Raw genomic sequence first — 24,383 nt, 5'->3', positions numbered from 1 at the left:
TCCGGAGAGCCCAGCAAGCTACCAAGAGTATTGGCCTGCACAGCAAAGCCTGGAAAGCTACCTGTGTTGTATTCGATATACCAAAAACAGTGACAGGTCTCACAATGGAGACATTACTGTTGCCTGCTGAAGCAAATCGATGAGCAACAGGATGACAGTGATACAGTGAATCTTTCTAAGGATGAAGAATTTAGCATTAGCCCTCTGGATTTGAAGGTACAAGTATTAAGTCTAAGGTTATTGGAATGTTTTTCTCCATATAGTTTTTTTTTAATTTTATTAAGGCACTATGACTTCCAAGTTATTCAAAGTTGGGCTTTAGACATACGATGTTTCAGAACCAGTCCCACCAGCAGTGTCCTTTACCCTCAACTAGGGTTCCCTGTTCCTTCCGTCCCGACCTCTTCATCCCAGGACCCTTTTAAGGTTGGGTGTTGAAGTTTGATCTCTTGGTTTCAGTGCTGTTGACGGTTTGGATAGTTAGCTATATCATTCCTTTCTGCCACCAATGTACTTAGATCCCCGAGGAAGGACACCTTAAAAGAGAAAACACCAGTAGATTCTTTCTTTTAAAAATATGCCAATGGATTCTTTTGACATCTTTTTTTTTCTTCATTTTTATTAAGACACTGTGATTTACAAAGTTACTCTAGTTGAGTTTCAGGTATACAATGTTCTGCAACAATCCCACTTTTGACATCTTACGTCTGCTCATGAATCTGTCTTCCTTATTAATCATCTGTGAATACTAAAGGTATAGTTCTATTCCATAAAGTGATTTATTTATTTATTTTTAAAGAGCCAAAATTCTTATTTATTTCTTGCATTTGAAGTATTCCTCGATGACATTCTTGCCTGTGATTCTTTTCCATAGTCCTTAACTACAACACAACTCCTGCTGACCACTTCTCCAGGTTTCCCTTCTCTGTCAATTTTAGAGGCCGACCCAATCCCCTAATTTCTTGTTGTTGTCAACCTTAATTAGGTTGATCTGGTGTTCAGCACCAAGTGCCTCCACCAACTTGACATACATGGGCTCATCACAGTTGGATGCAAGCATACAAAAATGGGCTTGGCGCTTGTCTAGGGCTTTGGTGGCTTTGCCAATGCTACGTGCAAGGCCATCGTGGATGAGGGCGGTCTTCAGCACCTCTTGTAGCGCAGTATTCACGTGCATTACACTCCAGCAGCAATGCCTTCCTCGGCCCATGGCGGTGGATTACGGGTAGAGCTGAATCTTTTGTTTTTTTATTTTAATGAATCACCGTGAGATAGTTACAAGCTTTCGTGGAGCCGAATCTTGAACGCACCCGAGCATCCGCCTCTGTGCAGTTCCGTGGAGGCAGGGAAAGTGATTTAATGTATATTTCCTAGAACTTGTTTCTTGAGATGGTTTCTCTCTCTTGCCTATAGCCTTATAAAATTTCCTGTGAGCAGCCTACTAGATATTATAAGTAGGAACCATCTCCTGCCCACCAACGCTATTAAGAAATGGCCACACAGAGTCCAATCCAGTGTTCTGGTAGAATGTGAAAACAGCATAATGCAGTGTTATCTGGGTTTTGAGTTAGGGCCTAGTGTCTTGCTCTTAGTGGAGAGAATGGTCTAACATACTGTCTCTAGAAAAATATATTACGGTTAGGGCATTCGACTTTCCATAAAGATGAACATGATGATCACGTCTCTCCTCTCTGCTATAATACTAGGTGGGTTGTTGAGCAATAAACAAACCACTAAAACAAAGTTTGTCTGAGGGTCAGAACAACCTCAGACAAAACATGAGGGAGACTGGGTTGGACAGGGATGGGTGTAGCAGGGGGCAGGCTGAACCTCCTGGAAATGGAAAGGGAAAAGGTCAGACTGAGGACTTTCATACATGGAAAGGTGAACACCGAGCTCTCTGCTTCCAGTCTGCCAGTCACCCTTTAAGGTAACTTCTCTGCTTACTTTCCCCAGAAATCCTCCTGGGAGGTGAATTGCATGTTAATAATATGGAACCAGATTTTTAATCATGCATATAGGCACAGGGATTTATTGTACTTTGGTAGTTTTTGTTTGTTTTTATTATGCTCAGACATACTGTTTCCATCTGCACAAATGCTGTTAGCCACTCCCTAAGTTAGGAAAATAAACATTGTCTGTGTGTTCCTGCTTGCTGAAGAATATGCTTACAATCTTTGTATAATATAAAAAGCTCTCTAGAGTGAGGAACCAGGTTGCCACATGTTTGCACCGTCCGCACATGCCTCTAAAGCTTTGTTTTTCAGGAAAAATGATTCCGCTTTACTATTGTGCGGCCCACAGTGCCAGTCCCTCTTTCTGATGTGTGTGGGGTCTGCTACTCTTTGCTTGTCTGGTTTCCTGCTGAATCACACTCTTGCTGGTCTGTCTCCTCCCCAAGATCCACGGTAGGTTATTCCGGTAGAATACCAATTGCCTGTAATTGCAGAGTTATTGCAGAATTACTTTGTAAATATCAATGTCTTTTGATTGGTTTGGTTGCTTTCAGGACCACACTTGGCAGTGCTCAGGGCTCATTATTGCCTCTGTAGCTCACTCGGGGGTCACCTCTGGTGGTGCTCAGGGGGTTCAGTATCAAACTGGTGATGCTCGGGGGGATTATACAGGATTTGGTATTAAACAGGGGTCAACCACAGAAAAGACAGTCCTGAATAGTATTTGATAGGTTAAGAAAGGGCCTTTAAAGTCTTTTTAATTCCAAACCTTGCTGTCAAAGTGAGTCAGAACTAAACCATGCCAGAGAGGTACAAGCCCAAATCTCAAGGACATTCAGAGAAAGTAATTTCACAGCCTTCTTTACTCACCCACTTGTGTGTGTTGAAACTTAATAACCTCCAGGGGCAGAAAGTGTTTTTTTTTTTTATAAGTCTCTGCTTTGGTTCCTCATGCTGCAGTTTTAGTTCTTCTTAAGAGCCCATAAAGAACGAAGAATGAATGGTTCGTGGGTTCTCTTCCTATTCTGAAAGTGTCCCTGCATTGTCTTTCTATCTCAATTCTTCTTTAATTACATGATTATAAATCTTTAGGTGTTATTTCATTTTTGCTTAATTTGGTTGTTTGGGTTTTTTTGTTTTTATCTCCACTTCTTAGTCTGCAAAAGGGAACAGAGAAAGTCAGGGCTATCAGTGATACAGGTTTGAAAATGTCAGAAAACTGACCCCACACATGCAGTCACAGATGCCATTGTCACACAGGCATCGCTATCATACATGCATTGTTGTCACACAGGCATCGTTATCATATATGCATTGTTGTCACACACGCATCATTGTCATCCATGTATTGTTGTCACCTGGGCACCATTTTCACAAGTGAAAATGAGCAGTGATCCCACCAATATTCTACATCCCAAACTGGGGTTATCCAGAACTTAAGCACTGAAGAGAGGGAGGACAATAAAAAGATTTAGCTGGGATTTTGCAGTTTAGGAATATTTCCTTCTGTTTTCTTGATGGGTGGAGCAATAGCACAGCTGGTAGGGCATTTGCCTTGCATGCTGCCGACCCACATTTGATTTCTTTGCCCCTCTCAGAGAGCCTAGCAAGCTACAGACAGTATCTCACCCACATGGCAGAGCCTGGCAAGCTACCTGTGGTGTATTCAATATGCCAAAAACAGTAACAACAAGTCTCACAATGGAGAAGTTACTTGTGCCCGCTCGAGCAAATTGATGAACAAAAGGATGACAGTGATACAGTGACAGTTTTCCTGATAAATAAGATGTGCCCTGGGGCTATGTGAATGGATGTGGAGTGCATCATTCTGAGTGGTTAGTCAGGAGGAGGAAAGTTACAGAATGATCTCTCTCATATGTAGGACCTAAAATAAAGTAAAGGAAAACAAAGCAAATGAATAAGAAATGGCCAAAAGCCATATAACAGAAGAGCTGGTCTACAGAACCAAGCTTGCCGTTTATGTAGAGGAACAGGGTAAAGGGACACTGAGGAGGGAAGTAGACACTCTGGTGCTGGGTGTGGTGTGGGATATTATCTATGTGAAACCCTATTACTAACTGCATTGCAAGTCACACTGCCACATATAAATTTAATGTTAAGGAGCTGGAGAAATAGTACAGTGGGTATTATACTATCTCTTGCCATGCACACAGCCAACCTAGGTTTGATCCCTAGCACCATGTATGGTCCCCTGAGAATTGCCAAGAATATTCCCTAAAGACAGAACCAGGAGTAAACCTTAAGCATGCATGGTGTGGCCCCCAAACAAAAACAAAACAAAGAAGACAAATTTAAAGTTGTAGCCCAGGAAATGCAGGTCTTCACTTTTAAATAAACTACTAGTCAGTGTCAACCAGCAGGAAATGGACCGCACTCAAATTGGAATGATTTGAGGTGACAATAACAAAGGAACTCTTTACAAAAGTCAGTTTGAATTGTGAGGAACCTTGAGTGGTGCAATAATATTCCTACACGGGGACTTGAGTGATTGAGGAATCCAGAAGTTACTGAGAGAGATTTGTGTAGGGAAAGAAGAACAGGCTGGTTGAGTGAGAGATACAGCCTGAGCACTTAGGCCACGTCCCCTCAGAGCCAGTCTACCAGTGTGGACCCAACTGACCAATCCTTACCGGGACACTCAGGAACCTTCTGCGACATTCCTTTGTACTTGTCCTCCGCAGTCCCAGAGCAGGGAACAGTGCATCAGGTATTTGGTGGGGGTGAGGGGTGGGAAAGGAAACACTCCCAGCTCAGCTGTGGAGAAGAAATCTGCAACAACTAAACTTTAAAATGTGCCTGTCAAAAGGAGGCAGGTTTGGGAGTGAGAGGGAAACTGGGGGTGCTGGCAGAGGGATGTTGACAATGGAGGATGGACCGTTGTAGTAAAATTGTATGCCTGAAACTCAGCTATGAATAACTGTAACTCGTGTTACCTCAATAAAAGGGTTTTTATTTTAAATATCAGATGCCTTATGAAAAGTGGAATTGAAGTTGTCTCTTCGGCTTGGTTTCTCCGTTCTTTGGCAAGTACGCTTGAAATTTCAGCAATGTGGCAGCAGAAGCAGCAGCTAAGTGCTCGCAGAGGTGAAGCTACAATTTTGTTCTAATTTGCTGAGGTCACTTAAAGTGACTTATCCTGGTACAATAAAGGATCAATAGTTGAGTACAGACTGGAAGTTGCCATTGATCTGGGGGAATGCCATCTTCTGGCACATTATCTTAGGTTAATGCTTCTCATATCAAGGCTTGGAACAAGCCTCAAATCTCCCTGTAAGCCTTTTTTTTGCACCAGTGTTAATTATTCAGCTATTTCACCATTTAATCGTGCAAAGAGTGATTACTTCTATCTTTGATTTCAATAGCTTCATTAATCTACACTTCCCACTCTCTCCTCTCCTTAGTTGGGAAACAAATGCAGATTAAATCAAATATGTATCAGAGACATATGTTCAGGTGTTTTTTCCTGGATCCTGCCTTTAGGCCTCATAATGTCTTTCTATCTCTGTTTTTCATAAAAGTTGAAGCATTGTGTTTCCAAAACTATTCCTATTGTTTTCATCTGCAGTCTTAGTGACATAAGTGATTTTAGAAATCAAACTCTCGCTCAGTATTATCTTTCTACCTTGTGGACATTAGTAGCCTAATGTATAACTTGGATATTTATCCCATTAAGGATCAGTAAATAATTTTTTAAAACTGGCAGGCACCAAAACCAAAAATGTGACACATTTTTTCCTTTTGAAAATATTAGTCTATCAGCCAAGTATTGAGATTATTTAATGCTCCTTTACATAATTACATAAAGCAGTAATGGATTTGATATTAACCTCTCTGGATATACATACCTGTATATATGTATGTATACATATATATGTAAAAGAACAGAACTTACCGTACTGTTTTTTTTCCACTGAAAAGGGCAGGGGGTGGGAGGTCTGTCTCTATCATTACCATTATCACTGTTACTGTCATCCCGTTGCTCATCAATTTGCTCGAGCGGGCACCAGTAATGTCTCCATTGTGAGACTTATTGTTACTGTTTTTGGCATATTGACTACACCACGGGTAGCTTGCCAGGCTCTGCTGTGCGAGCAAGATACTCTCAGTAGCTTGCCAGGCTCACCGAGAGGGGCAGAGGACTCGAACCTGGGTTGGCTGAGTGCAAGACAAATGCCCTATCAGCTGTGTATCGCTCCAGCCCCATTACCATTATAAAAACAAGAAAAAAAATATTTTCATTGTCGTGCAGTAGGGACCAAAGGTTTGCCAAATTCTAGTTGTTTGAAACTTGATAAACCTTCTCAAATAACTTACCGTATTTTTATCAGCCCTTAAGTCATCTCATCAAGGATGTGTGATGGAATCATGCAGTAAGTTCAAATGCGCCCAAAATGGGCTAATGATTCTTCCAAAGGATCCTTCGTAGTCCAGTGGTTGCTCCGCCATGGAAGGAAGCTGCACTGACCTGGGATAAAGTGTTAGGGAGGAAATGGGACTTAGGGGCTAGAGAGAGAGAGTACAGGAGTCAAGGCATTTGTCTTGCCTGCAGCAGGCCTCACTTTGATCCCTGGCACCACATTTGGTCACCAGAACACCCTCAGGGGTCACTCCTGAGCATAGAACAAGGAATGACCTCTGAGCACCACAAGGTAGACCCTCCCCCACAAAAGGTGGCTTTTGGCTTTTCTATCTACTTCCAGTCAGTGACCAAACCCCTTTGCGTCATGGATCTTCAGCTGGTGTTTCTCTGTCCTGGGAGTCTCCTGAAGGCCTGTCTATAAGATCCAAACGTTTTATCCCATGTTTCAGTGACCCCATGACACTTGTTGGGAGGAATCTGATTTAGGGCAATAACTAATTAAGTGCATCCCCAAGAGACTTACTTTATTATTTTAGGATCTATCAAAAACACTACTAGCAAGAAATGTGGGCAATTTATACTTATACGAGAACTTATACTTTTGGTTCTTTTCAGATCATATGCCACAGCATTTGTAAATACTTTGTATTTCTAGTTTATTCTTCATTCATCATCTCTTTAAGTTTCACAGTAACTCCCAAATAAGAACATAGTAGTTGATAGTGATAAATTAGTCTTTCAACATGGAGAAACAGAGCCTAATATAAAATAATATGGGGGATATGGTCTGGTATTGTGCAGAATTTTTATATTTTAAACTATGAAGGAAAAAATTGGTATGCCAGTGTGTGTGTGATTGTATATGTGTGTATGTGTGTTTGTGTATGTGTGTATGTCTGTTTTTGTATGTATATTTGTGTTTGTGTGTATGTGTGTATGTGTATTTGTGTATGTGTGTATGTGTATATGTGTGTTTATGTGTGTATGTGTATTTGTGTACATATGTGTATGTGTGTATGTCTGTTTTTGTATGTATGTGTATTTGTGTATGTGTATGTGTGTGTTTGTGTATGTGTATGTGTGTATGTATGTGTATGTGTGTTTATGTGTGTACGTGTATTTGTGTACATGTGTGTATGTGTGTATATATGTATATGTGTGTGTTTATGTGTATTTGTGTACATATGTGTATGTGTGTCTGTGTGCTTGTGTATGTGTGTATACATGTACGTGCATATGTGTATGTGTGTGTAGTGCATGTGTATGTGTGTTTGTGTATGTGTGTATGTGTGAATGTGTGTTCGTGTTTGTATATGTGTTTGTGTATGAGTGTATGTGTGTTTGTGTGTGTGTGTAAGAGTGAAAACTAATGGAAACAGATAGGGTCAGCAGTGGAACCCGCCCTCCACAGCAATAGGAACTGCCTCTCACTGAGTTATCAATGTCTGACCACACTGTCTCAGAACCAATAACAATGAAACCACATAAGACACTTCAGTATTGCCAAGGACATTGCGTATGTCAAGTCACTGGTCAGATGTAAAGAATTTCCAGATGAGCATAATTAAACATCCAAATGTATTCATCTAGAATATGTAGTAATCTCTAGAGATTTTAAGAGATCACATTTAAATTATGGATTTCTCTGAAAGACCATGGGTTAAGGATGACTTTCAAGACCATTTATTCAAATAGACGTTAGGATGCTCTTACTTATTTATTATTCATCAGTAATGCAGACTTACATATCAGTACTGTCTAAGTTCTAGCTAATAAACTGAGGGTAACAACTTCATATGGATAACTGAATGTGTGGGGGAGGGCGGGGGAAGGAGGTATTCTGAAAAAAGTCTCAGATAAATTTGATTTATTATCAATAAATGTTTGATTTGAATGTTTATACTCATGGGGTCAGTAAAGGGGTGCAGTTTAAGAAATTCCCAATTTGGGGCTGGAGCGATAGCACAGCGGGTAGGGCATTTGCCTTGCATGTGGCAGACCCTGGGTTCAATTACCAGCAACCCACATGGTCCCCCAAGCACCACCAGGAGCTATTCCTGAGTGCAGAGCCAGGAGTAACCCTTGTGCATCACCAGTGTGACCCAAAAATAAAATAAAAAAAGAAATTCCCAATTCATGCTAACAACTGTGCCAAAATCTCATATTCTACGATGACAGGGACTTCTCTTCATTTTTTCCTCATGTTCCATCATGGTCACGTATGGGCTCTGTGTTTTGCACATTCTCCTCACTCCAGCCCACAGACTGATGCAGCAGCTTCTCTCTGTCAGGTTGCTGGTCCCTGTGGCAGATAGATGTACGGGGTCTTGTACTAGCATGGGTTGTTCTGACCAGAATCCCCTTCGTTACCATTTGTAATTAATTCGTCAGAGCTCTTTCCACATCCAGAGCAGCCATAAGAGGCCAGGAAGGGCCACACTAACGTACTAAGAAGTGAGAGAGCATGGGATATATATAAACTTCACGCATGGCTGCCCACTACCTGCATGTGCCAGAATCTCTTTAAACTCCAGCTGCACCATTCCCCACTTGTCTGTACATTCACACTGTGTTCACTCATATACATATGTATGTATATATATGCAATTTTAATAATGATTCATAGGTCTATTATAAAGAATGTACTGGAACATATGGGAGGGAACCCTAACTCATTGTTAAAGAGCCATGAGAGACCTGTAGAGGAAATAATGTGTTTTACACTATCTGAGCAATAAATAGCTGCAAACCAGGCAGAGAAAGATTTCCAAAACTAGGCCTGCTGTGGACCGAAAAAGGAATGCCACATGCAAAGGCTCCATTAGCTCTGGAGAGGATAATTTAAGGATTTAATTAGCTTGTCTTTTGTCATAATTGTCTTCTGTTCTGTTTGATCATTTATTATATTACTTATGTTCTTAGTATGTGTTCAACTTATGATGTTCTTAATTTATACTTTTAAATATGCTTTTATTTAATGACAAATGCAGGCTATAAAAGGAAAAGAAATAATTTGAATTTTATGTTATGTTTTGGTGATTCCCATAAGGATATTCACTCTAGGAGACACAGGGGGAGAGGGAGGGAGGAAGAAGAATAAAATGGGGATACATATATATTTATTCTTTTATAGAGACACCTCAATTTTAAATAGTGTTAAGAGTTATGCTTTAGGCATACAGTGTTACTCTACTACATCTATCACCACAGTGCCAGTGTCCTTGTATCACTGTCCAAATTCCAACTACACACTGCTTGGCAAACTCCAGTTGCTTTTTGCAGACTCATTGTTTTACTGGATGTTGTCTATTCCTTGCTTGTATAGGTGAGTGATATCATCTAATATTTGTTAATCTCCTTCTGACTAATGTTTCTTAAACTAAGCCAAGCATTTCCACCCAAATTGTGGGGAAATGCAAGTTTTTAATCTTTTCTTATGGTTTAGTATTTCACTATGATATATATACCACAACTTCTTTGTCCGTTTATGTTTCTAGGCATTCAGATTGTTTTTACATCATGATTATTGTCAGTACTGCTGCAATAAGCATAGGGACATATGTCTTTTTGAATGAATGCTTTTGTGCCCTTGGAATCAATGCCAAATAAAGGAATCACTGGATCATGTGGGAGTTTTATTTTTATTTTTTAAAAAGTCTCTATATTATTTCCCATAGAGACTTAACCAGGCAACACTTCCATCAGCAGTGAGTATCATTTCATTTTACACTTCATCCTTGTGAACACTGGCTATTTTTAGTCTTCTTTTTTTTTTTTGCTTTTTGGGTCACACCCAACGATGCTCAGGGGTTACTCTTGGCTCTGTACTCAAGAATTACTCCTGACGGTGCTTGGGGGACCATATGGGATACTGGGGATTGAACCCGGATCAGCCATGTACTAGGCAAATACCCTACCAACTCTACTATCACTCTGGCCCCTATTTTTAGTCTTAATAGCCAACTGACTATTTACCGTATTTACAAAACTGACTACACTTTACACAAACCATTTTCATTGGTGTGACATGGTAATCTTATTGTCATTTTATTTGCATTTCCTTGATAATAAGTGATGATGCACCATCTTTATATGCCCCTTAGCAGTTTTTTTATATCTTCTTTAAAGAAGTGTCTGCTCGGGTTTTCTTGCATTTAAAAAAATATTTATTGAATCTCCATGAGATACAGTTACAAAGCTGTTCATGATTGGGTTTCAGTTATGCAATGTTTCAACACCCATCCCTTCACCAGTGTATACATTTCCCACCACTAATGTTCCCAGTATCCCTAACACCCCACCCTTGCTCCCTGTCTCCCCACAGCCTGTCTCTCTATGACATGCACTTTTCTTCTCTCTCTCCACAAATGAGTGAGTCTATACAGAAAGATCCCACAGAATGGGAAAGAATATTTACCCAATACACATCTGATAAGGGATTAATATTCAGGATATACAAGACACTAGTAGAATCGTACAAGAAATAAACCTCCAAGCCCATCAAAAAATGGGGAGAAGAAATGAACAGAAGTTTACTCAAAAAAGAAATACATATGGCCAAAAGGCACAGGAAAAAATGCTCCACATTGCTAGTCATTAGGGAGATGCAAATCAAAACAACAATGAGATATCATCTCACACCACAGTGACTGGCACACATTCAAAATAACAAAAGCAACCAGTGCTGGCGTGAATGTGAGGGAAAAGCGACACTCTTTCACTGTTGGTGGGAATGCCGACTGGTCCAGCCTTTCTGGAAAACAATATGCACAGTTCTTCAAAAACTAGAAAATGAGCTTCTATATGACCCCGCAATACCACTCCTGGGAATATATCCCGGAGATGAAAATAAGCACAGCAGAAATGACATCTGTACCTATATGTTCATTGCAGCACTGTTCACAATAGCCAATATCTGGAAATAACCCAAGTGCCCTAGAACAGATGACTGGTTAAAGAAACTTTGGTACATCTACACAATGGAATACTATGTAGCTGTTAGGAAAAATGAAGTCATGAAATTTGCTTACAAATGGATTGACATGGAGAGTATCAGGCTGAGTGAAATGAGTCAGAAAGAGAGGTTAATAACTATCAAGTTTTTATCTACTTTTCTCCTGTGCTATGCATTTTATTTTGAAAATAGTTGCCCGAATGGTTTAACTCAAAGGCCAGATAGCTCCATGAATTTATCCTGTGGCCTGGGCTATTTTTGCTTGGATAATTTGTTTAATAACTTCCACTTTATCTGAAGCTATTCATATGATATAAATATTCACTATGAAAAGATCATTTTGATGCTTGTTACTGTTGTGAGTTTTTTTCTTTTTTTTAACAAAATAAAAAATTAGGTTTGGTGTTGTAAGTAATTAGAAAGGTCATACATTGAGATTTTTTTTCACTCTCTATAGATTGGAAGAGCTACCTCAAATGTTATGGATTGTGGCAATAACCTTGGAAATGAAATATATGACGCATATTAATATTTATTTTCTTTCCTCTGGAATATATCTTTCCTCTGGAATAATGCCTACTATTGAGGAATTAATGGGATATTTTCTGCAATCACTGTCTAGATCTCCTTTATATTTTTCCTCCAACTTCCGTGTAAACCACAGTTTGGTGTTGTGAGTAAATTAGAATACTGATACATAGTATCAGTGACATCGGTAAGAAAGAATTCAGCTTTCACTAATTCCTGAAACTTCTATGGAAATAGTTAAAACATTAGAAAGAAATCATCTTTTATCATCTGCTTCCAAGACTAAATTTTCTTTGGAACATATCAGGCATAAAATGATCTAATTTATTTATCTCTGAAAATACACAGGATAATGACATTCTCAGATCTCATCTGGTGAAAAATATGCTGTTGTAGTTATAACTAAATATGCTTATTTATCAAATAATTTTTGATGTGGTTTTTAGAGTGGTTAGGATTTTCCCATAAAAAATATTTTTCTTTTAAAACTATCTAACTTATCCTTAAAATTTTTTATCTATGTAGACATAGAGGTTTATAAATGAATTATCACATGTTTTTGTTTGTTTATTAGTAGAAAGAAAGTTTTGGGCCTGAGGGTTAACATGTACCTTCTTTGTTTCTGCTTATATTATTTCTGGGAGAAGTCATGATTTACAACTAAAATCTGTACTAGAAAGTCAAGGTGAGGGCAGAGGTGTGAGAGAAGAAGAAAGGGATGGAGTGAGGGAGGAGAGAAGGAAGGCAGGAAGGAAGCAAAGATGGAAGGAAGAAACAAATTCTACTTGTAGAATAATGAAATCAAAAAAAAGATAAAACCTAGAAAAACATAATTTTATTATAAAATGTACCCTCACGTTGACTCACTAATTAAAAATAAACTATTAATTTAAAAAAAAGAAAATACAACATAAAAATAATTAAAGCAAATAATATAATAATCAATATTTTAGTCTATACTCAGCATTTGGAGATCTGAAGCTTTCAAGATGGTGCTTTTTGATGTTGAAGAAAAATGGAGTTCAAACCTTAGCTAGCAAGACTGGCCTACTACTACATTTCATACTTTCATACTTTTTATAGTTTGACTTGGGAAAATTACTATAACCCACATATTTTAGATTTAAAGAATTGTTTTGACACCCTCTTCTTCGGATATGTGCTTTTAGGTTATTGAACAAGACAAGAGTAAATACTGATGTCTCAAGGGACACAATATTGTGGTACTTTGGAGACACAAATAGCTGCTAAGTTTATTGAGGCTGAGTTGGGCAATTTCAGAGGCTAGAGGATCTTTTTTAGGCATGGATGATATTTAGACTTTCTTTTTTATCATATGTTGAGAAAAATTCTTTTGTTTTTCTTTTTTGGGTCACACCCAGTGATGCTCAGGGATTACTCCTGGCTCTGCACTCAGAATTACTCCTGATGGTGCTCGGAGGACCATATGGGATGCTGGGAATTGAACCCGGGTCAGCCGCTTGCAAGGCAAACCCCTACCCACTGTGCTATCACTCCAGCCCCTGAAGAAAATTCTAGATCTTAGCTGTTTCTATCTTGTTAAAATTATTCACCTAATAATTATTGCTTTAATTTCCATCAGCATATGTATTTTTTTTATTGAATCACTGTGAGATAGTTACAAGCTTTCATGTTTGGGTTACAATTTCACAATGATCAAACACCCATCCCTCCACCAGTGCACATTCCCCACCACCAGTATCCCTGGTGTACCCCATCTTTCCCACCTTCCCCCTGCCTCCATGGCAGACAATATTCCCCATACTCTCTCTCTACTTTTGGGCATTATTGAACATATGTATTTTAATCTCATCTCTTTTTAAAATTTTCTATGTTAGTCACCATGATTCCAACTCTACAATACTGTCAATGGTAGGGCTTCATGAATACAATATTCCAACACCTTTAACCACCACCAGAGTTTTTCCCATCACCTTTGCCTTGGAGTCTCCCCTCATGCTCCCCTGAATACCTCAAACCCCTCCCCTCATAGCACTGTTACACTCATCTTGGGAAGAATATATTTCATATTTAAATCCTTCGCATTTAAGCTCATCTCCTTCCACAATGTTTTTGTCCTCTCAGTAACAGTTTATAGTTTCCCCTGCTATATTCCCACTACCCTTCACATCTAACCCTTCTGTAGCCTTCATCACAATTATTGTACGTAGATTTTTGTACATGCTTTCTCCCCTACTCAGTCATAGGTTCCATTCATCTTTAGGGCTCAGCACAGTCACTGGCACTTGGTAGATTCTTGATCATAATTTTGAATGAATACATGAGCATAATTTGGGTTAAGTCATTTGGCAAACCTTTACTGAATCTACTCTGCCAAAATACTCAATCTCAATAGTATCCTCCCTAGATACAGTATATCATCAGACAATCTAAATGTTTTTCATTGTAACTGTCTACTTACCAAGTATTAAATTATAGATTCACTAAGAATTTATCTGTTATTTCTGTTAAGTCTTTACATCTTCCCCTGTGCAATATGAACAGAATATAACTGTTTGAATGTGGCCTTTTCAAGAGGAGGTAGAGAAAGGTGAAATTCCATTTGACCTTAATCTCCAGTGAGACTATACCTCCATTAGAGGTAGACTGAAATGACTTAAAGAGGAATACAATCATCATCCAATTTTAAACCTTTTATCTCCTTCCTGACTCATACTACCTTTGGTGTCTATACCATTATCTTGTGACCATCATTTTAACCTTTCTTCGCTGGGTTTCTCTCAAGCCATGCTAATGACTATGTAACCTGAAGAAGCTTTTTTGCCTGGTGAATTATTTTGATAAATTGTAATGTGAAAACGGGTTGGGTATGGTCGTTTCACTTTTAAAGTGGAAGTGTCTTGAGGACAGTGAGATAATATAGCACTTGTCTTACAAACACTGATTTGATTCCAGGCACGTTCTATGACCCCTGGAGTATTTATAGGAGTGACCCCTGAGCACAGATCCAGGAGTAAGTCTGAGCACTGTCAGGTTTCTTCCCCAAACCAAAAAGTTAAAAAATTAAAAGTAAGTGCCTTGAGGGAAAGAAAGTACTTTCCCCCCCCCAGATATAGTCTCACTGTCTAGTACAAGATCTGGCTCTTCATTAATATTCTCATATTCTATTATTTGCATGGCAGAGCCTGGCAGGCTACCCATGGCATATTTGATATGCCAAAAGCAGTAATAACAAGTCTCACAGTGGAGATATTACTGGTGCCCGCTCGAGCAAATTGATGAACGGGACGACAGTGCTACAGTGCCTCAGTTCGATTATTTAAAAGAGGGTAGCAGTAAGGCAGTGGATGAGGCAAATATCAGTAGCTAAAAGGGAAGTAAAATATCAGAGGGGGGAGAATAGGATGGTAGCCCTAGCTCAGGAGCTGTGGCCGTGGTGAAGAATGCTCCAGTTTCCAGTAGTGCACCATCCTTCACACAGAGCCCTGTGAGCCCATGTCCACACTACTTCATCACCATTACTTAATAGATGAACAAGTAAATGGAGGCTGTAGCTAGGAGGGTGGGCTTTGAGTGATTTCTCTGGTTTGAAGATTTGCTCTTCTCATTCCACACCCTACGGAGCAAACGTGTGCTTTCCTCTCTAATGTGCCTGGAGCAGTAGATACTTGAGCCAGGGGCTGCTGTGCTTCTTCTATAATCTCTAGGCCCATAAACTCAGTAGCTTACTCGAACAGACACTGTTCTAGATTTTCTAGCAGCATGGTTTCCAAAGCCACAAGCCCCCACTTCTTTCCACGCTTGGTCTGTCTCCAGGGTTTGATGTCTAGTGAAAGACACTCATCTCTGAGCCCCCCTGGGAACTCCTCTTACTGACTCTATGGAATCTCATGTCAGAGAGCATTGCTTTATCACTCCATTCTTCCCCCCCCCATCTGCCCACATCTCCCCTCTCACCATCACCTGTCAAATACTCTGGCATCTAATTCTTTGTCATTTTGTTTTGTGGTTGTTGTTTTGTGACCACACAGGCTGTGCTTAGGAGCTATTCCTAGCCTTGTGCTCATGGAATACTCGGTGATACTAGGGGAACCATACAAAATACAAAATATCAAACCAGGGTTGGCTATGTACGAGGCAAGGACCTTACCGCCAATACTAGCCCTGCATCCCAAGGTTATCCTGATGTCTCATATACATCTGGTTACATCCACTCTGACCAACTTTCAATGTGCTCGCCGTCCTGCAGGAAGAATGATCTTCAAATCTCTACAACTGATCCTACCAGCCCTCTCCTTAAAATTCTCCAGTAGCTTCCTCTTGCTGGTAAAGTCCCCAAGGCAGTCCCCAACTGCCTCCTGCCCTCTTCTCCTATTCTCCCTACCAGGCTCAGGGCATCCAAGTGTCCCTGAAGTGTGCAGAATTCCCCTCTAGTCCTTGGGTTTTGCCTGTGCTATTTTCTGCCCAGAATTCCCTACTGACTAACATCTATTCATTTTATTGGCAAGTCCCACCACCATGGTACTTGATAGTGCTGCAGTTTATGGCATCATTAACTCAGTGTGTGGCTTCCCCATTAAAACTATATGCTCCTTAAGTTCAGTGTGTGTGTGTGTGTCTCTCTCTCTGCTTGCCTTGGCACGGGCACTGATACATGGTAGATGCTGATTGAGTAAATGGATAAAAGGGTGCTATGCAGACACACAGGAAAGAAGACTGTATTCTAGGCATTTGAAAACTGAGATTTCTGTTGTTTCAGAGCAATTAAAAAGTCAAATTAAAATAAAAATACCTAGATGCTTGTTGACAAAGACAAGTAAATTAAATAACTGATTTAACAAGCTCATTTCATACCTGCTGTGCCACATTGTATATATCCTAAGCTTTGCTCATTCTTTCTTAGTCTAGGTACCTAGAAACCTTCATTTGTCAGGGGCCTTATCTTTTACTTACCAGTCACTTAAAAATTAAACTGCCCCATGCTTTTAGCGGAGCCAGTTTCATTTCTTCTTTTGAGCATTAATGACATTATAACAAAAAAGAAGAATGTAGCATGAAGGGTTTTAGAATTGATTGAGAGCTGAGAAGCATTTGATTTGAATATGTCTAGTAATTTGGAGGTTTTGCTTTTAATACTGTTTGATTAAGAAATGATTAGTTAATTAAATTGGCAATTGGACTGGGACATGTGCGGAAGTGAAATTCCTTTTTACGTATTCACTCTCCGTGCCTTGCTTTAAGAAGAGCATCTGCGTTGATTGCATTAATGCATGCTGAGAACATGCCTTCTGCAATGTGTTTGTTTGGACTAAAATGTATTGGGGTAAAACTAGGTTTAAAGGACTGGAGATATGTAGTAGAGTAGACAGGGCACTTGCCTTGCAGGCAGTCGACCTGGGTTTGATCCCCAGCACCCCGTATGATTCCCTGAGCACTGCCAGGAGTGATTGCTGAGTTCAAAGCCAGGAGTAAATCCTGTTCAGCACTGGGTATGGCTTTAAAGCCAGAAGAAAAAAAAATACTTGATCTAACGGAAATGAAATCTTCCTATGCACTTAAAATCCCAAAGCCCCAGGTTCCATGTGAATTGATCATCCTGATGTCCACGTTGTCCACCACAAAAACATCCCTTTCCACAGTTCTGCCTTTTACAGCCCCCAGAATGTTCTCAGCAAGACGTGATCTTCAGCATCTTCACAGGAATGATCCTGCAGCCCTTCTTTCCTACCTACCACACCTGAGAACTCTCACAGGCTCTTCCTTCTTATGATTGGCTGTTTTGACTCCCAGGGGTTCGGCCTTCCTCTGCCTAATAGTTAGATGCTCCTCCTTTCCCACAGTCCAGGGTGCACAAGGCCTAGAGTCCCATCATATTTCACGAAGCAAAATCAGTTGGACAAATATTCTTGAGACCAACAAACAGGAGACTGTCCTGAAGCCAACCAAGGGCATTTGGTCACAGAACATTCAGAACCACATTTCTATCATTAGCATGAACAAAAAGGCCTGCAAGGCTTTTCTGTGACATGTCAGAGCCCTCTAAACATGTGTGTTTCTATCAGGAGCACTTCCTGTATTGATGCACTTGGGCAATTGAGGATTTTATTTTCTTCCTCAGTTTGCTCACCATTTATTATTCTTGTGCCTAGGATGCAACATTCCCTTTTTACTTCCTTTATTCAGTTGCCAACTACCTTTCATTTAGGAGTTGCAGGAGTTGTCTGCTCCTAATTATCTCTTGCCTTTTACTTGTATTAATTTTTTGTCATAGTGTTATGATCACACTTGATCTTGCTTGAGGATATTGTGTGCCACTGTTTGTTTTGTATTTTTATGTACCCACCATTCCGTAAATTAAATATGAGTGAGTGGTCATGGCCAGGGAAATCAATCTTTAAACAAATTAATATTTCAATGCTCATTGTATAGCTGTTTCTCCATTTAATGTGTGCTTTGGCTTGGAAATGGAAAAGAGTGAATGTATCACTTTGGAAAAACTTAAATCAAAGAGAAGACAAAAAAGCAATCCAAAAATGCTTTAAGATTTTGAAACTGGATATTGCAGGAGAGCTAATGCCTTTATTTATGAAGTTCTGATCTTTTAAGTCAGTGACACCTTATTTAATTTCTTTCTTGTCCATTTTATTTGTATAGTATAAAAAGTAAAATGTGACTATCTACTTACATATCATTGCCAAACGAAATACATGGTGTCAAGGTATTTTTGAATTTCAGATAAATAACATATTTAGTATAAAATGTCCTACATATTACATGAGACATACTAAGATAATTATTTGTTATTTTTTCTAAAATTCAGATTTAACTGAGCATTTTATAGTTTTTGTTGTTGTTGTTGGGATTTTTTTTTTTGCTACATCTGGTAAACACATCATATGAGGCAATTATGAAAAAAGGATGGTTCCAAAAGCAAGGCTCAGTATTGCAGGTTCCAGGACTGAGTCTCTAGGCCGCATGGTGGCAGAGGACCCGGGCTGTCCCTCCCCAAGTCTCTGTTCACACAGCATACTGGCTGTTATACCTACAGTTTGCCTCCGGGCACCGTCTTTAGTGCACCAACAGCTCTGGCCCAGAGACTCCCAATTGAATCCCCAGTTGATTAGTGCCATAATACAGAGATGTCTGTGGATCCCAACCAATTACTATCTGGAAATTTATGTTTGTAGTTGCGGCTGTGCGAGTTCTCATGATATCCAAAATGAGCAATGGAGCCAGGGGCAGGTAGGTTTGAATGGTGATGGGAAATTTCGAGCAAAACATAATGCCCAAAATTAGAGAGAAATTACTGGGGAAATTGTCTGCCATAGAGTCGGGGTTAGGACTGTGCACTGATAGGGGAATGGGTGTTTCATCATTATATGGCTGAATCTCAAACATGAAAGCTATATAACTCTCTCTCACGGTGATACAATGAAAAGAATTAAAAAGTAATGTGGAGTTCATGCCCAATTCAATCAGCTTAATCAATCGCTCAACAAATAGCAATACTCCTATATTATTAATAAGAAAGAAAGAAAAAAGAAAAAAGGATGGTTTTTCAAGACAATAGAAATAAAAATTCTAGCATGATACTCAATGAGCAATTACTGTAGCTGTATTATTCTCCTTTATTAGTAAGTCATAGTTTATAATTATTATTAAATTCTTTATTATTCAGAGAAATGACTTGTGTTTGAGGGCTTTAGAAACAAAGATGTTACTTTTCTCTCTCTTTTGTTTTTAACCCTGGAAATGTCACAGTTACCTCCAAAATACTGTTTGCAATTTAGAGCTCTTAACTTCTTGAGAAAATTAATTATTACCCTGTCCATTAAAGTAAACCACTTAGAAAATCAAATTAAACTTTGATTGCATCAGTGGTGTCCCTGTCCACAACTATGTTATTCCAAAATTAAAATGTAGGCAAGATGTAGGACAGAACAGTCTATTTGTATATACTTTCTCTCTTTCCCCATCTAATGAAGGGTATGTCAATTGTCATTTAGAATACTTCTAGGAACTGAGCCAGTAGATTGATTGCTAACAATTTTTGGAAAAGAGCAGGAGTTCTCATGCTAGGGCCAATTGAAAGTTAAGTTTAGTTCAGTGAATTTTTCAAAATTGAACTGACATTTAAATAAGTGGGCTCTCTTGTCTGCTGGTAGGAGCTTTGTAAGCTTACTAGAAGGCAAATTGCCAGTATGCATAAAACATCATAATACGTTGTGTCCTGCTGAAGTGAGCTGGATCTGTAGACAGCAGGGGGATATGGCTGCAGTGAAGCTTTCTTGACCTCTCTCTATCCCCCATCCAGTTGACTGTCAGCTCCTTGAGAGCAGGAATGAACATCTTCCTTTCTTGTACTCAGTCACTTACACATAGTGACTTAGTGTAATTAAATAATTACTTAGTAATTATTTTTGGAATAAGCTAGCTATAAGTGGACTGAGGATATAATTTGGCTATTCTAAATTAATTTGGAAGAAAGCCTCTAAAACCACAGAGCCATTTATCCAATAATACTGTTAGTTCATGCCAGTGAAAGGTTTTTTATATTCATAGAGATGTATGTTCAAAAATATATAGGACAACTTCACTATAGGAGTGCAAATTGCAGACAACTTTAATAGTCATTATGGACTGAGTTATCTTCTTCCACCCCCAAATCCAAATTCATATGTTAAGGCCTTAACCTCCAATGTGTTAGGATGTAGAATTGGGTCATAATTAGGTATAGATAAGGTTGAGTGTACGTTTCTCATGATTAGTTAGTGTTCTTTAAAGAAGAGAGCCAGTGGGCTGGAGAGATAGTACAGGGGATAAGGCATTTGCCTTGCAAGCAGCTGATGCAGGTCTGATCCCTGGTACTAGATGTGGTCTCCCCTGAGTGTAGAGCCAGGAGTAAGCCCTGAATACACCTGATGTGGTCCAAAAGCAAATGTGGAAGAGGAAAATAAGGAGGATCAGACACAGGAGGAGGAACAGGAGGAAGGAGAGGAAGAAGAGGAGGACGAGAAGAAGGAAGAGAGACCCCAAAAGATCCATATCCATCTCTGCCATGCGAAACCATGAGAATATGCCTGTTAGCCAGGTAGGAGAAGAATCCTCATCCAAATTCTACCTTGCTGGCACCCTGATGCCAATCTTCCTACTCCAAGAACTGAAAGTAAAATCCTTTTAAATGTTGTTTAAAACTCCCCGTCTATGTAGTCTTGTTCTGGTAGCCGGAACTTTTAAAGACAACATCCAGAAATAAGAAATTGGTCAAAAAATAACCAGAAACTCTATAGAGATTATTATATAGTCAGAATTGTTTTGTCTCTTTTCGGGGTGGGGGGTGGGGAAGGGCTCCCAATTGATAGAAGACCTGGGAGATCCTACTGGTGATTTTCAGTCAACAGGGCTCCTGGGGGTTGGAGCTGGAGTGATATAGCACAGCAGGTAGGACTTTTGCCTTGCATGCGACCGACCCAGGTTCAATCCCCAGCATCCCATATGGTTCCCCAAGCACTAGCAGGAGAAATTCCTGAGTGCTGAGTGCAGAGCCAGGAGTAACCCCTGTGCATCACCAGGTGTGACCCCCCTCAAAAAATACCAACCAGGACTGGTGGGTGACATGCTGCAAAGGCCCTGTTGGGGGTGGGGGAAGGAGGGGATTACCTAGGACATCCCTGAAGTATTTAAGCATCTCTGGGTTCCACCTGACAATGCTGGCCATGGGATGATGTGGGGGTGGGGTGTGGGGTGCACCAACCATCATCCTGCCTAGTATATACCCTAACCACTGTACTCTCCTGCTCCCAGCCCTAGTCATAATTGTTTCTAAAAATAATTCTGGTCTGGGAGAATAATAGTTTTACAATTATATTTACATTTTATAATCATGTAATAAAAATCATTATAATTAAGTTAAAAGGGGACTACAAAGCAGTATTGAAAACTACTTTTGCCTTACATGCAACCAGATTCAATCCCCGGCATCAGAGTTTTATAAAACTCTAATGAACGTACACATACATAGTACATTTTTTGGTAGTTGTTAGGGTTGGGATTTGATTGTTTTTTGTTTGTTTTCTTGGAAGGTTTTTTTTTTTTTTGCACTTTATTGAACTGGTCTTGGCAGTATACACGGAGCTCTGACCACTGCGCCTCCATCGTCCCTTTAAAGGGGACCAAAGCCCTCATCCATGTCAGGGGACCAAAAGGGGCTTAACAGAACACATTTTTAAATACATGCTGTATGTGTAACCACATAGTTGCCTTGAGTGATTTAATCGCATGTTATTTTTTCTTAATGCTTTTATAATTTGGTGCTAATTGCATTTTATTTTTGTAATAACTAAAATAAATTGACTTAGGGGGAGGGCCTTTTTATTGTAAGTAAATCTACTCCCACAGCCTGCGCTGTGACATTGAAAATAAGACAGCAGTCCAGGAGACAGTTCCTTAGACTTAAGGATCTTTATCTGATAACAGAAATCTCCTGGCTAGAATTAACAGCCTCTTTTTTTAAATTTTATTGAATCACCATGAGGTAGTTACAAGCTTTCATTTTAACAGCCTCTTAAACCAAGAAGCAGTAACAATATGAATTTCTCCTAAAGAAAATACTCTATTTTTTCCACTTTCTAGAGACTTTTTATCTCATCACCATTCACTTACTAAATTACCTCATATTCGAGGCCGTGGCATTTGCCTTGCACACGGCCAACTCAGGTTCGATCCCTGGCATCCCATATGGTACCCTAGCACCGCCAGGAGTAATTCCTGAGTGAAGAGCCAGGAGTAACCCCTGAGCATCGCCGGGTGTGACCCAAAAAGCAAAAAAAAAAAAAAAAACCAACAAGAAACAAAAACCAAATTACCTCATATTTAAAAAAAAAAACCTGTCATTGAGGTAACATAGTTTCAATAGTATTTAATTTTAAAACTTTTGGTATAAAATTTACTTAGTCTTCTTCCATCTAAACCAAAATTTCAAAGATCTCCACTATCTCTATGTTAGCAAGCTTTCTGACATTTTTTACCCATTGGATGAAAAGACTAGTATGGAGTGGGGGGGGGGGCAGAGAACCAAAAAATGTTTAATAAAATTAAAAAAAAAATGTTTAGCGAGTAAGAAGCAAAGGCTTTTTAATGAGCTGAAAAGAACTTTAGAAATGGAAACAAAATGAAGAGAAATGTTTCCAACAGAAAACTAGTTTCAGTGGTATGACTTGGCTTTTCTGTACCTCATCTAAGACCTATTTAAAATCCCCATTGCACTGAACCATTTACTTAATCTGTGCACGATTGGAGAATTTGTCTAGTTTTCAAGTATCTCAGTGCTTCTGCTGCAAATTCAGAAGTAAGGATATGTGCCTTATGTTCCTTTAGCTATTGCAGTCAGCTCATTTCCAAAGACTTTCACTTCTCCTCTATGTCTTCTTATTGTCATAGAGTAAGTTATAATAATACATCTGTTTAACTGTGCTGAACTGTCATAAAATGAGAAACTTTTATAGCTTGTTTCCAAAGCCAGGTAAAGCTGCCAATCTGCTCTTTCTCTAGGTGACCTCCAACCCTTAGCACAGATGAGGTCTGGCATCTGACGAGAAATAGTTGTACCTAGCTGTGGCTGTACTTGAAATCATCTGTGGGCCATTGGCTTCCATTACCTTGTGTTTGCCAAAGTTATATTAAGTGACAGTAAACCTGGATAAATGCCTGAATTGCAAAGATGATGATGTGCCGATTGATAGTAGAATAAGTCACAAGGAAGAGTAAACAAGAGTTTGTGAACCATGACTGAGTAACATACAGTACATGGGATCCTGGGAGATATTACAAAGTGCTGGAGTGTATGATTTGTGTGCAAGAGCCCTGAGTTTGATCCATGGAACCATACACTCCCCAGCACTACATATCATTAATTCTAGGAATAGTAAGAGTCTTTAAGTAGCTGTTTATTTTTTTAATTAAGATTCTGTAATTTATAATGCTATTAATAATGGTTTCTCATGCACATAATTCCAACACCACATCTATCACCAGTGAACACCTTCCCTCTCCCAAGGACCCCAACACCCTTCCACCCATCCCAACTCAATTTTGTGGATCAGTTAACCCATTGTGTGCCTTGGGAATTTGTTACTATCTTGCTACGTATCTTTAAGTGCCACATATGACAGAGATAATTCTGTATCAATCCTTTCCTTCTGACTGACTTCACTCGGCATGATTACCTCCAGTTTCACCCATGTTGCTGCAAATCATATGCTTTTGTCATTTTAGAGCTGCACACTATGCCATGAAAGGATATATGCACATCTGTGTTTATTGCCACAGTTAGTACTATAGCCAAGATATGAAAGCAACCCAAATGCCCAACTACAGTGGATGGGTTAAGTAGCTCCTTTAAAGCATAGTTCTATGGAGTGCACAAAATTCATATAATCAATAATCTTAGCAATACCTTTGTTAATTTCTTTTGTGTTATTTTCAGAGCCACACCCTACTGTATGCTCAGGACCTACTTTTGGCTCTGTGCCCTGGGGTCAGTGCTAGCAGGATTTGATGACCATAAGGGATGCTGGGAATTAAA

At 39.4% G+C, this 24,383-nt stretch overlaps 1 protein-coding gene and 1 pseudogene across 2 annotated transcripts in view; one reads left to right on the top strand and one right to left on the bottom strand.

Moving 5' to 3' along the window:
- KCNB2 (potassium voltage-gated channel subfamily B member 2) overlaps positions 1–24,383 on the top strand; it is a 438,993-nt gene that overhangs the window by 185,962 nt on the left and 228,648 nt on the right. The window lies entirely within an intron of this gene.
- On the bottom strand, positions 815–1,200 carry LOC101556319 (40S ribosomal protein S12-like; annotated as a pseudogene).

This window comes from Sorex araneus, chromosome 2 (assembly GCF_027595985.1).
Source record: "Sorex araneus isolate mSorAra2 chromosome 2, mSorAra2.pri, whole genome shotgun sequence".
NCBI classification, from domain to species: Eukaryota; Metazoa; Chordata; class Mammalia; order Eulipotyphla; family Soricidae; genus Sorex; species Sorex araneus.
The sequence above is the reverse complement of the archived record's forward strand: the minus strand, read 5'-3'. Positions and strand labels throughout refer to the sequence as shown.